Consider the following 14,745-nt stretch of genomic DNA (forward strand, 5'->3'; position numbering starts at 1 on the left):
ATAGTGTCAGGGTTAGGGTTAGGGTTAGCATCAGGCCTAGGATAGTGTTAGTGTTAGGGTTAGCATCAGCCCTAGGATAGTGTTAGGGTTAGGGTTAGGGTTAGCATCCGCCCTAGGATAATGTTAGGGTTAGGGTTAGGGTTAGCATCAGGCCTAGGATAGTGTTACTGTTAGGGTGAGCATCAGCCCTAGGATAGTGTTAGGGTTAGGGTTAGGGTTAGCATCCGCCCTAGGATAGTGTTAGGGTTAGGGTTAGGGTTAGCATCAGCCCTAGGATAGTGTTAGGGTTAGGGTTAACATAAACCCTAGGATAGTGTTAGGGTTAGGGTTAGGGTTATCATCAGGCCTAGGATAGTGTTAGGGTTAGGGTTAGGGTTAGCATCAGTTCAAGGATAGTGTTAGGGTTAGCGTTAGGGTTAGCATCTGCCCTAGGATAGTGTTAGGGTTAGGGTTAGGGTTAGCATCAGCCCAAGGATAGTGTTAGGGTTAGGGTTAGCATCAGCCCTAGGATAGTGTTAGGGTTAGGGTTAGTGTTAGCATCAGGACCATGATAGTGTTAGGGTTAGGGTTAGCATCAGCCCAAGGATAGTGTTTGGGTTAGGGTTAGGGTTAGCATCAGCCCTAGGATAGTGTTAGGGTTAGGGTTAGGGTTAGCATCAGCCCTAGGATAGTGTTACTGTTAGGATTAGCATCAGCCCTAGGATAGTGTTAGGGTTAGGGTTAGCATCAGCCCTAAGATAGTGTTAGGGTTAGGGTTAGGGTTATCATCAGGCCTAGGATAGTGTTAGGGTTACGGTTAGCATCAGCCCTAGGATAGTGCTAGGGTTAGGGTTAGGGTTAGCATCAGCCCTAGGATAGTGTTAGGGTTAGGGTTAACATCAGCCCTAGGATAGTGTTAGGGTTAGGGTTAGGGTTAGCATCAGCCCTAGGATAGTGTTAGGGTTAGGGTTAGCATCAGCCCTAGGATAGTGTTAGGGTTAGGGTTAGGGTTAGCATCAGCCGTAGGAGAGTGTTAGGGTTAGGGTTAGCCTCAGCCCTAAGATAGTGTTAGAGTTTGGGTTAGGGTTAGCATCAGCCCTAGGATAATGTTAGGGTTAGGGTTAGGGTTAGCATCAGCCCTAGGATAGTGTTAGTGTTAGGGTTAGCATCAGCCCTAGGATAGTGTTAGGGTTAGGGTGAGGGTTAGTATCCGCCCTAGGATACTGTTAGGGTTAGGGTTAGGGTTAGCATCAGTCCAAGGATAGTGTTAGGGTTAGGGTTAGCATCAGCCCTAGGATAGTGTTAGGGTTAGGGTTAGCATCAACCCTAGGATAGTGTTTGGGTTAGGGTTAGGGTTAGCATCAGCCCTAGGATAGTGTTAGGGTTAGGGTTAGCCTCAGCCCTAGGAGAGTGTTAGGGGTAGGGATAGGGTTAGCATCAGGCCTAGGATAGTGTTAGGGTTAGCGTTAGGGTTAGCATCCGCCCTAGGATAGTGTTAGGGTTAGGGTTAGCATCAGCCCTAGGATAGTGTCAGGGTTAGGGTTAGGGTTATCATCACCCCTAGGATAGTGTTAGGGTTAGGGTTAGCATCAGGTCTAGGATAGTGTTAGGGTTAGTGTTAGGGTTAGCATCAGCCCTAGTATAGTGTTAAGGTTAGAGTTATGGTTATCATCAGGCCTAGTATAGTGTGAGGTCTAGGGTTAGCCTCAGATTTAGGATAGTGTTAGGGTTAGGGTTAGGGTTAGCATCAGCCCTAGGATAGTGTTAGGGTTAGGGTTAGCATCAGCCCTAGGATAGTGTTAGGGTTAGGGTTAGGGTTATCATCAGGCCTAGGATAATGTTAGGGTTAGGGTTAGCATCAGCCCTAGGATAGTGTTAGGGTTAGGGTTAGGGTTAGCATCATACCTAGGATAGTGTTAGGGTTAGGTTTAGCATCAGCCCTAGGATAGTGTTAGGGTTAGGGTTAGGGTTAGCATCAGGCCTAGGATAGTGTTAGGGTTAGGGTTAGCATCAGCCCTAGGATAGTGTTAGGGTTAGGGTTAGGGTTAGCATCAGCCGTAGGATAGTGTTAGGGTTAGGGTTAGCCTAAGCCCTAAGATAGTGTTAGAGTTAGGGTTAGGGTTAGCATCAGCCCTAGGATAGTGTTAGGGTTAGGGTTAGGGTTAGCATCAGCCCTTGGAGAGTGTTAGGGTTAGGGTTAGGGTTAGCATCAGCCCTAGGATAGTGTTAGTGTTAGGGTTAGCATCAGACCTAGGATAGTGTTAGGGATAGGGTTAGCATCAGCCCTAGGATAGTGTTAGGGTTAGGGTTAGGGTTAGCATCAGGCCCAGGATAGTGTTAGGGTTAGGGTTAGCATCAGCCCAAGGATAGTGTTAGGGTTTGGGTTAGGGTTAGCATCAGCCCTAGGATAGTGTTAGGGTTAGGGTTAGCATCAACCCTAGGATAGTGTTTGGGTTAGGGTTAGGGTTAGCATCAGCCCAAGGATAGTGTTAGGGTTAGGGTTAGGGTTAGCATCAGCCCTAGGATAGTGTTAGGGTTAGGGTTAGCATCAACCCTAGGATAGTGTTTGGGTTAGGGTTAGGGTTAGCATCAGCCCTAGGATAGTGTTAGGGTTAGGGTTAGGGTTAGCATCAGCCCTAGGATAGTGTTAGGGTTAGGGTTAGGGTTAGCATCAGCCCTTGGAGAGTGTTAGGGTTAGGGGTAGGGTTAGCATCAGCCCTAGGATAGTGTTAGTGTTAGGGTTAGCATCAGCCCTGGGATAGTGTTAGGGTTAGGGTTAGCATCAGACCTAGGATAGTGTTAGGGTTAGCGTGAGGGTTAGCATCAGCCCTAGGATAGTGTTAGGTTTAGGGTTAACATAAACCCTAGGATAATGTTACTCTTAGGTTTAGGGTTATAATCAGGCCTAGGATAGTGTTAGGTTTAGGGTTAAGGTTAGCATCAGTTCAAGGATAGTGTTAGGGTTAGCGTTATGGTTAGCATCTGCCCTAGGATAGTGTTAGGGTTAGGGTTAGGGTTATCATCAGCCCAAGGATAGTGTTAGGGTTCGGCTAAGGGTTAGCATCAGGCCCAGGATAGTGTTAGGGTTAGGGTTAGCATCAGCCCAAGGATAGTGTTAGGGTTAGGGTTAGGGTTAGCATCAGCCCTAGGATAGTGTTATGGTTAGGGTTAGCATCAACCCTAGGATAGTGTTTGGGTTAGGGTTAGGGTTAGCATCAGCCCTAGGATAGTGTTAGGGTTAGGGTTAGCATCAGCCCTAGGATAGTGTCAGGGTTAGGGTTAGGGTTATCATCAGGCCTAGGATAGTGTTAGGGTTAGGGTTAGCATCAGCTCTAGGATAGTGTTAGGGTTAGGGTTAGGGTTAGCATCAGCCCTAGGATAGTGTTAAGGTTAGGGTTATGGTTATCATCAGGCCTAGTATAGTTTGAGGTCTAGGGTTAGCATCAGACTTAGGATAGTGTTAGGGTTAGGGTTAGGGTTAGCATCAGCCCTAGGATAGTGTTAGGGTTAGGGTTAGCATCAGCCCTAGGATAGTGTTAGGGTTAGGGTTAGGGTTATCATCAGGCCTAGGATAGTGTTAGGGTTAGGGTTAGCATCAGCCCTAGGATAGTGTTAGGGTTAGGTTTAGGGTTAGCATCAGCCCTAGGATAGTGTTAGGGTTAGGGTTAGCATCAGCCCTAGGATAGTGTTAGGGTTAGGGTTAGGGTTAGCATCAGCCCTAGGATAGGGTTAGGGTTAGGGTTAGCATCAGCCCTCGGTTAGTATTAGGGTTAGGGTTAGGGTTAGCATCAGCCCTAGGATAGTGTTAGGGTTAGGGTTAGGGTTAGCATCAGCCCTAGGATAGTGTTAGGGTTAGGGTTAGCATCAGCCCTAGGATAGTGTTAGGGTTACGGTTAGGGTTAGCATCAGCCCTTGGAGAGTGTTAGGGTTAGGGTTAGGGTTAACTTCAGCCCTAGGATAGTGTTAGTGTTAGGGTTAGCATCAGCCCTAGGATAGTGTTAGGGTTAGGGTTAACATAAACCCTAGGATAGTGTTAGGGTTAGGGTTAGGGTTATCATCAGGCCTAGGATAGTGTTAGGGTTAGGGTTAGGGTTAGCATCATTTCAAGGATAGTGTTAGGGTTAGCGTTAGGGTTAGCATCAGCCCTAGGATAGTGTTAGGGTTAGGGTTAGGGTTAGAATCAGCCCTAGGATAGTGTTAGGGTTAGGGTTAGCATCAGCCCTAGGATAGTGTTAGGGTTAGGGTTAGGGTTATCATCAGGCCTAGGATAGTGTTAGGGTTACGGTTAGCATCAGCCCTAGGATAGTGTTAGGGTTAGGGTTAGGGTTAGCATCAGCCTTAGAATAGTGTTAGGGTTGGGGTTAGCATCAGCCCTAGGATAGTGTTAGGGTTAGGGTTAGGGTTAGCATGAGCCCTAGGATAGTGTAGGGTTAGGGTTAGCATCAGCCCTAGGATAGTGTTAGGGTTAGGGTTAGGGTTAGCATCAGTCGTAGGATAGTGTTAGGGTTAGGGTTAGCCTCAGCCCTAAGATAGTGTTAGAGTTAGGGTTAGGGTTAGCATCAGCCCTAGGATAATGTTAGGGTTAGGGTTAGGGTTAGCATGAGCCCTAGGATAGTGTTAGTGTTAGGGTTAGCATCAGCCCTAGGATAGTGTTAGGGTTAGGGTTAGGGTTAGCATCCGCCCTAAGATACTGTAAGGGTTACGGTTAGGGTTAGCATCAGCCCTAGGATAGTGTTAGGGTTAGGGTTAACATAAACCCTAGGATAGTGTTAGGGTTAGGGTTAGGGTTATCATCAGGCCTAGGATAGTGTTAGGGTTAGGGTTAGGGTTAGCATCACTTCAAGGATAGTGTTAGGGTTAGCGTTAGGGTTAGCATCTGCCCTAGGATATTGTTAGGGTTAGGGTTAGGGTTAGCATCAGCCCAAGGATAGTGTTAGGGTTAGGGTTAGCATCAGCCCTAGGATAGTGTTAGGGTTAGGGTTAGGGTTAGCATCAGGCCCAGGATAGTGTTAGGGTTAGGGTTAGCATCAGCCCAAGGATAGTGTTAGGGTTAGGGTTAGGGTTAGCATCAGCCCTAGGATACCCTAACACTATCCTAGGGCTGATGCTAACCCTAACCCTAACACTATCCTAGGGCTGATGCTAACCCTAACCCTATCCCTAACACTATCCTAGAGCTGATGCTAACGCTAACCCTAACACTATCCTTGAACTGATGCTAACCCTAACTCTAACCCTAACATTATCCTAGGCCTGATGATAACCCTAACCCTAACCCTATCACTATCCTAGGGTTTATGTTAACCCTAACCCTAACACTATCCTAGGGCTGATGCTAACCCTAACCCTAACCCTAACACTATCCTAGGGCGGATGCTAACCCTAACGCTAACCCTAACACTATGCTAGGGCTGAGGCTAACCTTAACACTAACACTATCCTAGGGCTGATGCTAACCCTAACCCTAACCCTGACACTATCCTAGGGGTGATGCTAACCCTAACCCTAACTCTAACACTATCTTAGGGCTGAGGCTAACCCTAACCCAAACACTATCCTACGGCTGATGTTAACCCTTACCCTAAACCTAACACTATCCTAAGGCTGATGCTAACCCTAACACTAACACTATCCTAGGCATTCTGCTAACCCTAACCCTAACACTAACACTCTCCTAGGGCTGATGCTAACCCTAACACTAATACTATCCTAGGGCTGATGCTAACCCTAACCCTAACCCTAACACTATCCTAGGGCTGATGCTAACACTATCCCTAACCCTAACACTATCCTAGGGCTGATGAAACCCTAACCCTAACACTATCCTAGGCCTGATGCTAACCCTAACCCTAACACTTACACTATCCTAGGGCTGATGCTAACCCTAACCCTAACCCTAACACTATCCTAGGTCTGATGCTAACCCTAAACCTAACACTATCCTAGGGCTGATGCTAACCCTAACCCTAACCCTAACACTATCCTAGGGCTGATGTTAACCCTAACCCTAACACTATCCTAGGGCTGATGCTAACCCCAACCCTAACCCTAACACTCTCCTAGGGCTGATGCTAACCCTAACGCTTACACTATCCTAGGCCTGATGCTAACCCTAACCCTAACACTATCCTAGGGCTGATGCTAACCCTAACCCTAACCCTAACACTATCCTAGGGCTGATGCTAAACCTAACCCTAACACTATCCTAGGCCTGATGATAACCCTAACCCTAACCCTCACACTATCCTAGGGCTGATGCTAACCTTAACCCTAACCCTAACACTATCCTAAGTCTGATGCTAACCCTAACCCTAACACTATCCTAGGCCTGATGATAACCCTAACACTAACCCTAACACTATCCTAGGGCTGATGCTAACCCTAACGCTAACACTATCCTTGGGCTGATGCTTACCCTAACCCTAACCCTAGCACTATCCTACGGCTGATGCTAACCCTAACGCTAAGCCTAACACTATCCTTGAACTGATGCTAACCCTAACCCTAACCCTAACACTATCCTAGGCCTGATGATAACCCTAACCCTAACCCTAACACTATCCTAGGGTTTATGTTAACCCTAACCCTAACACTATCCTAGGGCTGATGCTAACCCTAACCCTAACCCTAACACTATCTTAGGGCTGATGCTAAACCTAACCCTAACCCTAACACTATCCTAAGGCTGATGCTAACCCTAACACTAACACTATCCTGGGCCTGGTGCTAACCCTAACCCTAACCCTAACACTATCCTAGGGCTGATGCTAACCCTAACGCTAATACTATCCTAGAGCTGATGCTAACCCTATCCCTAACCCTAACACTATCCTAGGGCTGATGCTAACCCTAACCCTAACACTATGCTAGGCCTGATGCTAACCCTAACCCTAACACTTACACTATCCTAGGGCTGATGCTAACCCTAACCCTAACCCTAACACTATCCTAGGTCTGATGCTAACCCTAAACCTAACACTATCCTAGGGCTGACGGTAACCCTAACCCTAACCCTAACACTATCCTAGGGCTGAGGCTAACCCTAACCCTAACACTATCCTAGGCCTGATGCTAACCCTAACCCTAACACTATCCTAGGGCTGATGCTAACCCTAACCCTAACCCTAACACTATCCTAGGCCTGATGCTAACCCTATCCCTAACCCTAACACTCTCCTAGGGCTGAGGCTAACCCTAACCCTAAGACTATCCTAGGGCTGATGCTAACCCTAACCCTAACCCTAACACTATCCTAGGGTTGATGCTACCCCTAACCCTAACCCTAACACTATCCTAGGGCTGATGCTAACCCTAACGCTAACACTATCCTAGGGCTGATGCTAACCCTATCCCTAACCCTAACACTATCCTAGGGCTGATGCTAACCCTAACACTAACACTATCCTAGGGCTGATGCTAACCATAACCCTAACACTATCCTAGGGCTGATGCTAACCATAACCCTAACCCTAACACTATCCTAGGGCGGATGCTAACCCTAACCCTAACACTATCCTAGGGCTGATGCTAACCCTAACCCTAACTCTAACACTATCCTAGGGCTGATGCTAACCCTAACCCTAACCCTAACAGTATCCTAGAGCTGATGCTAACGCTAAACCTAACCCTAACCCTAACCATAATACTATCCTAGGGCTGATGCTAACCCTAACCCTAACCCTAACACTATCCTAGGGCTGATGCTAACCCTAACACTAACACTATCCTAGGGCTGATGCTAACCCTAACCCTAACACTATCCTAGGCCTGATGCTAACCGTAACCCTAACCCTAACACTATCCTAGGGCTGATGCTAACCCTAACCCTAACCCTAACACTATCCTAGGGCTGATGCTAACCCTAACCCTAACCCTAACACTATCCTGGGGGTTATGCTAACCCTAACCCTAACAATATCCTAGGCCTGATGATATCCATAACCCTAAACCTAACACTATCCTAGGGCTGATGCTAACCCTAACACTAACCCTAACACTATCCTAGGGCTGATGCTAAACCTAACCATAACCCTAACACTATCCTAGGGCTGATGCTAACACTATCCCTAACCCTAACACTATCCTAGGGCGGATGCTAACCCTAACCCTAACCCTAACACTATCCTATGGCTGATGCTAACCCTAACCCTAACACTATCCTAGGGCTGATGCTAACCCTAACGCTAAGCCTAACACTATCCTTGAACTGATGCTAACCCTAACCCTAACCCTAACACTATCCAAGGCCTGATGATAACCCTAACCCTAACCCTAACACTATCCTAGGGTTTATGTTAACCCTAACCCTAACACTATCCTAGGGCTGATGCTAACCCTAACCCTAACCCTAACACTATCCTAGGGCGGATGCTAACCCTACCACTAACCCTAACACTATCCTAGGGCTGATGCTAACCCTAACACTAACACTATCCTAGGGCTAATGCTAACCCTAACCGTAACCCTAACACTATCCTAGGACTGATGCTAACCCTAACCCTAACTCTAACACTATCTTAGGGCTGAGGCTAACCCTAACCCAAACACTATCCTACGGCTGATGCTAACCCTAACCCTAACCCTAACACTATCCTAAGGCTGATGCTAACCCTAACACTAACACTATCCTGGGCCTGGTGCTAACCCTAACCCTAAACCTAACACTATCCTAGGGCTGATGCTAACCCTAACCCTAATACTATCCTAGGGCTGATGCTAACCCTAACCCTAACCCCAACACTATCCTAGGGCTGATGCTAACCCTAACCCTGACCCTAACACTATCCTAGGGCTGATGCTAACCCTAACCCTAACACTATCCTCGGCCTGATGCTAACCCTAACCCTAACACTTACACTATCCTAGGGCTGATGCTAACCCTAACCCTAACCCTAACACTATCCTAGTGCTGATGCTAACCCTAACCCTAACACTATCCTAGGCCTGATGCTAACCCTAACCCTAACACTATCCTAGGGCTGATGCTAACCCTAACCCTAACCCTAACACTATCCTAAGTGTGATGCTAACCCTAGCCCTCACACTATCCTAGGCCTGATGATAACCCGAACCCTAACCTTAACACTATCCTAGGGCTGATGCTAACCCTAACCCTATCCCTAACACTATCCTAGAGCTGATGCTAACCCTAACCCTAACACTATCGTAGGCCTGATGATAACCCTAACCCTAACCCTAACACTATCCTAGGGTTTATGTTAACCCTAACCCTAACAATATCCTGGGGCTGATGCTAACCCTAACCCTAACCCTAACACTATCCTAGGGCTGATGCTAACCCTAACCCTAACTCTAACACTATCTTAGGGCTGAGGCTAACCCTAAACCAAACACTATCCTACGGCTGATGCTAACCCTAACCCTAACCCTACACTATCCTAAGGCTGATGCTAACCCTAACACTAACACTATCCTAGGCCTGGTGCTAACCCTAACGCTAACCCTAACACTATCCTAGGGCTGCTGCTAACCCTAACCCTAACCCTAACACTAAACTAGGGCTGATGCTAACCCTAACCCTAACCCTAACACTATCCTAGGGCTGATGCTAACCCTAACCCTGACACTATCCTAGGGCTGATGCTAACCCTAACCCTAACCCTAACACTATCCTAGGGCTCATGCTAACCCTAACCCTAACACTATCCTAGGCCTGATGCTAACCCTAACCCTAACCCTAATACTATCCTAGGGCTGATGCTAACCCTAACCCTAACCCTAACACTATCCGAGGGCTGATGCTAACCCTAACCCTACCCTAACACTATCCTGGGGCTTATGCTAACCCTAACCCTAACAATATCCTAGGCCTGATGATATCCATAACCCTAAACCTAACACTATCCTAGGGCTGATGCTAACCCTAACACTAACCCTAACACTATCCTAGGGCTGATTCTAACCGTAACCCTAACACTATACTAGGCCTGATGCTAACCCTAACCCTTACCCTAACACTATCATAGGGCTGATGCTAAACCTAACCATAACACTAACACTATCCTAGGGCTGATGCTAACACTATCCCTAACCCTAACACTATCCTAGGGCGGATGCTAACCCTAACCCTAACCCTAACACTATCCTATGGCTGATGCTAACCCTAACCCTAACACTATCCTAGGGCTGATGCTAACCCTAACGCTAAGCCTAACACTATCCTTGAACTGATGCTAACCCTAACCCTAACCCTAACACTATCCTAGGCCTGATGATAACCCTAACCCTAACCCTAACACTACCCTAGGGTTTATGTTAACCCTAACCCTAACACTATCCTAGGGCTGATGCTAACCCTAACCCTAACCCTAACACTATCCTAGGGCGGATGCTAACCCTACCCCTAACCCTAACACTATCCTAGGGCTGATGCTAACCATAACACTAACACTATCCTGGGCCTGGTGCTAACCCTAACCCTAAACCTAACACTATCCTAGGGCTGATGCTAACCCTAACCCTAATACTATCCTAGGGCTGATGCTAACCCTAACCCTAACCCCAACACTATCCTAGGGCTGATGCTAACCCTAACCCTAACCCTAACACTATCCTAGGGCTGATGCTAACCCTAACCCTAACACTATCCTCGGCCTGATGCTAACCCTAACACTAACACTTACACTATCCTAGGGCTGATGCTAACCCTAACCCTAACCCTAACACTATCCTAGTGCTGATGCTAACCCTAACCCTAACACTATCCTAGGGCTGATGCTAACCCTAACCCTAACCCTAACACTATCCTAGGCCTGATGCTAAACCTATCCCTAACCCTAACACTCTCCTAGGGCTGATGCTAACCCTAACCCTAACACTATCCTAGGGCTGATGCTAACACTAACCCTAACCCTAACACTATCCTAAGTGTGATGCTAACCCTAGCCCTCACACTATCCTAGGCCTGATGATAACCCGAACCCTAACCTTAACACTATCCTAGGGCTGATGCTAACCCTAACCCTATCCCTAACACTATCCTAGAGCTGATGCTAACCCTAACCCTAACACTATCCTAGGCCTGATGATAACCCTAACCCTAACCCTAACACTATCCTAGGGTTTATGTTAACCCTAACCCTAACACTATCCTGGGGCTGACGCTAACCCTAACCCTAACCCTAACACTATCCTAAGGCTGATGCTAACCCTAACACTAACACTATCCTAGGCCTGGTGCTAACCCTAACCCTAACCCTAACACCATCCTAGGGCTGATGCTAACCCTAACCCTAACCCTAACACTGTCCTAGGGCTGATGCTAACTCTATCCCTAACCCTAACACTATCCTAGGGCTGATACTAACCCTAACCCTAACACTATCCTAGGCCTGATGCTAATCCTAACCCTAACTCTTACACTATCCTAGGGCTGATGCTAACCATAACCCTAACCCTAAAACTGTCCTAGGTCTGATGCTAACCCTAAAGCTAACACTATGCTAGGGCTGATACTAACCCTAACCCTAACCCGAACACTATCCTAGGGCTGATGTTAACCCTAACCCTAACACTATCCTAGGGCTGATGCTAACCCTAACCCTAACCCTAACACTCTCCTAGGGCTGATGCTAACTGTAACCCTAACACTATCCTAGGCCTGATGCCTACCCTAACCCTAACACTATCCTCGGGTTGATGCTAACCCTAACCCTAACCCTAACACTATCCTAGGGCTGATGCTAACCCTAACGCTAACACTATCCTAGGGCTGATGCTAACCCTATCCCTAACCCTAACACTATCCTAGGGCTGATGCTAACCCTAACCCTAACACTATCCTAGGGCTGATGCTAACCCTAACCCTAACACTAACACTATCCTAGGGCTGATGCTAACCATAACCCTAACACTATCCTAGGGCTGATGCTAACCATAACCCTAACCCTAACACTATCCTAGGGCGGATGCTAACCCTAACCCTAACACTATCCTAGGGCTGATGCTAACCCTAACCCTAACCCTAACACTATCCTAGGGCTGATGCTAACCCTAACCCTAACCCTAACACTATCCTAGAGCTGATGCTAACGCTAAACCTAACCCTAACCCTAACCATAATACTATCCTAGGGCTGATGCTAACCCTAACCCTAACCCTAACACTATCCTAGGGCTGATGCTAACCCTAACACTAACACTATCCTAGGGCTGATGCTAACCCTAACCCTAACACTATCCTAGGCCTGATGCTAACCCTAACCCTAACCCTAACACTATCCTAGGGCTGATGCTAACCCTAACCCTAACCCTAACACTATCCTAGGGCTGATGCTAACCCTAACCCTAACCCTAACACTATCCTGGGGGTTATGCTAACCCTAACCCTAACAATATCCTAGGCCTGATGATATCCATAACCCTAAACCTAACACTATCCTAGGGCTGATGCTAACCCTAACACTAACCCTAACACTATCCTAGGGCTGATGCTAAACCTAACCATAACCCTAACACTATCCTAGGGCTGATGCTAACACTATCCCTAACCCTAACACTATCCTAGGGCGGATGCTAACCCTAACCCTAACCCTAACACTATCCTATGGCTGATGCTAACCCTAACCCTAACACTATCCTAGGGCTGATGCTAACCCTAACGCTAAGCCTAACACTATCCTAGGGTTTATGTTAACCCTAACCCTAACACTATCCTAGGGCTGATGCTAACCCTAACCCTAACCCTAACACTATCCTAGGGCGGATGCTAACCCTACCACTAACCCTAACACTATCCTAGGGCTGATGCTAACCCTAACCCTAACTCTAACACTATCTTAGGGCTGAGGCTAACCCTAACCCAAACACTATCCTATGGCTGATGCTAACCCTAACCCTAACCCTAACACTATCCTAAGGCTGATGCTAACCCTAACACTAACACTATCCTGGGCCTGGTGCTAACCCTAACCCTAAACCTAACACTATCCTAGGGCTGATGCTAACCCTAACCCTAATACTATCCTAGGGCTGATGCTAACCCTAACCCTAACCCCAACACTATCCTAGGGCTGATGCTAACCCTAACACTGACCCTAACACTATCCTAGGGCTGATGCTAACCCTAACCCTAACACTATCCTCGGCCTGATGCTAACCCTAACCCTAACACTTACACTATCCTAGGGCTGATGCTAACCCTAACCCTAACCCTAACACTATCCTAGTGCTGATGCTAACCCTAACCCTAACACTATCCTAGGCCTGATGCTAACCCTAACCCTAACACTATCCTAGGGCTGATGCTAACCCTAACCCTAACCCTAACACTATCCTAAGTGTGATGCTAACCCTAGCCCTCACACTATCCTAGGCCTGATGATAACCCGAACCCTAACCTTAACACTATCCTAGGGCTGATGCTAACCCTAACCCTATCCCTAACACTATCCTAGAGCTGATGCTAACCCTAACCCTAACACTATCCTAGGCCTGATGATAACCCTAACCCTAACCCTAACACTATCCTAGGGTTTATGTTAACCCTAACCCTAACAATATCCTGGGGCTGATTCTAACCCTAACCCTAACCCTAACACTATCCGAGGGCTGATGCTAACCCTAACCCTACCCTAACACTATCCTGGGGCTTATGCTAACCCTAACCCTAACAATATCCTAGGCCTGATGATATCCATAACCCTAAACCTAACACTATCCTAGGGCTGATGCTAACCCTAACACTAACCCTAACACTATCCTAGGGCTGATTCTAACCGTAACCCTAACACTATACTAGGCCTGATGCTAACCCTAACCCTTACCCTAACACTATCATAGGGCTGATGCTAAACCTAACCATAACACTAACACTATCCTAGGGCTGATGCTAACACTATCCCTAACCCTAACACTATCCTAGGGCGGATGCTAACCCTAACCCTAACCCTAACACTATCCTATGGCTGATGCTAACCCTAACCCTAACACTATCCTAGGGCTGATGCTAACCCTAACGCTAAGCCTAACACTATCCTTGAACTGATGCTAACCCTAACCCTAACCCTAACACTATCCTAGGCCTGATGATAACCCTAACCCTAACCCTAACACTACCCTAGGGTTTATGTTAACCCTAACCCTAACACTATCCTAGGGCTGATGCTAACCCTAACCCTAACCCTAACACTATCCTAGGGCGGATGCTAACCCTACCCCTAACCCTAACACTATCCTAGGGCTGATGCTAACCATAACACTAACACTATCCTGGGCCTGGTGCTAACCCTAACCCTAAACCTAACACTATCCTAGGGCTGATGCTAACCCTAACCCTAATACTATCCTAGGGCTGATGCTAACCCTAACCCTAACCCCAACACTATCCTAGGGCTGATGCTAACCCTAACCCTAACCCTAACACTATCCTAGGGCTGATGCTAACCCTAACCCTAACACTATCCTCGGCCTGATGCTAACCCTAACACTAACACTTACACTATCCTAGGGCTGATGCTAACCCTAACCCTAACCCTAACACTATCCTAGTGCTGATGCTAACCCTAACCCTAACACTATCCTAGGGCTGATGCTAACCCTAACCCTAACCCTAACACTATCCTAGGCCTGATGCTAAACCTATCCCTAACCCTAACACTCTCCTAGGGCTGATGCTAACCCTAACCCTAACACTATCCTAGGGCTGATGCTAACACTAACCCTAACCCTAACACTGTCCTAAGTGTGATGCTAACCCTAGCCCTCACACTATCCTAGGCCTGATGATAACCCGAACCCTAACCTTAAC

This window comes from Lemur catta, chromosome 6, assembly GCF_020740605.2.
Source record: "Lemur catta isolate mLemCat1 chromosome 6, mLemCat1.pri, whole genome shotgun sequence".
NCBI classification, from domain to species: domain Eukaryota; kingdom Metazoa; phylum Chordata; class Mammalia; order Primates; family Lemuridae; genus Lemur; species Lemur catta.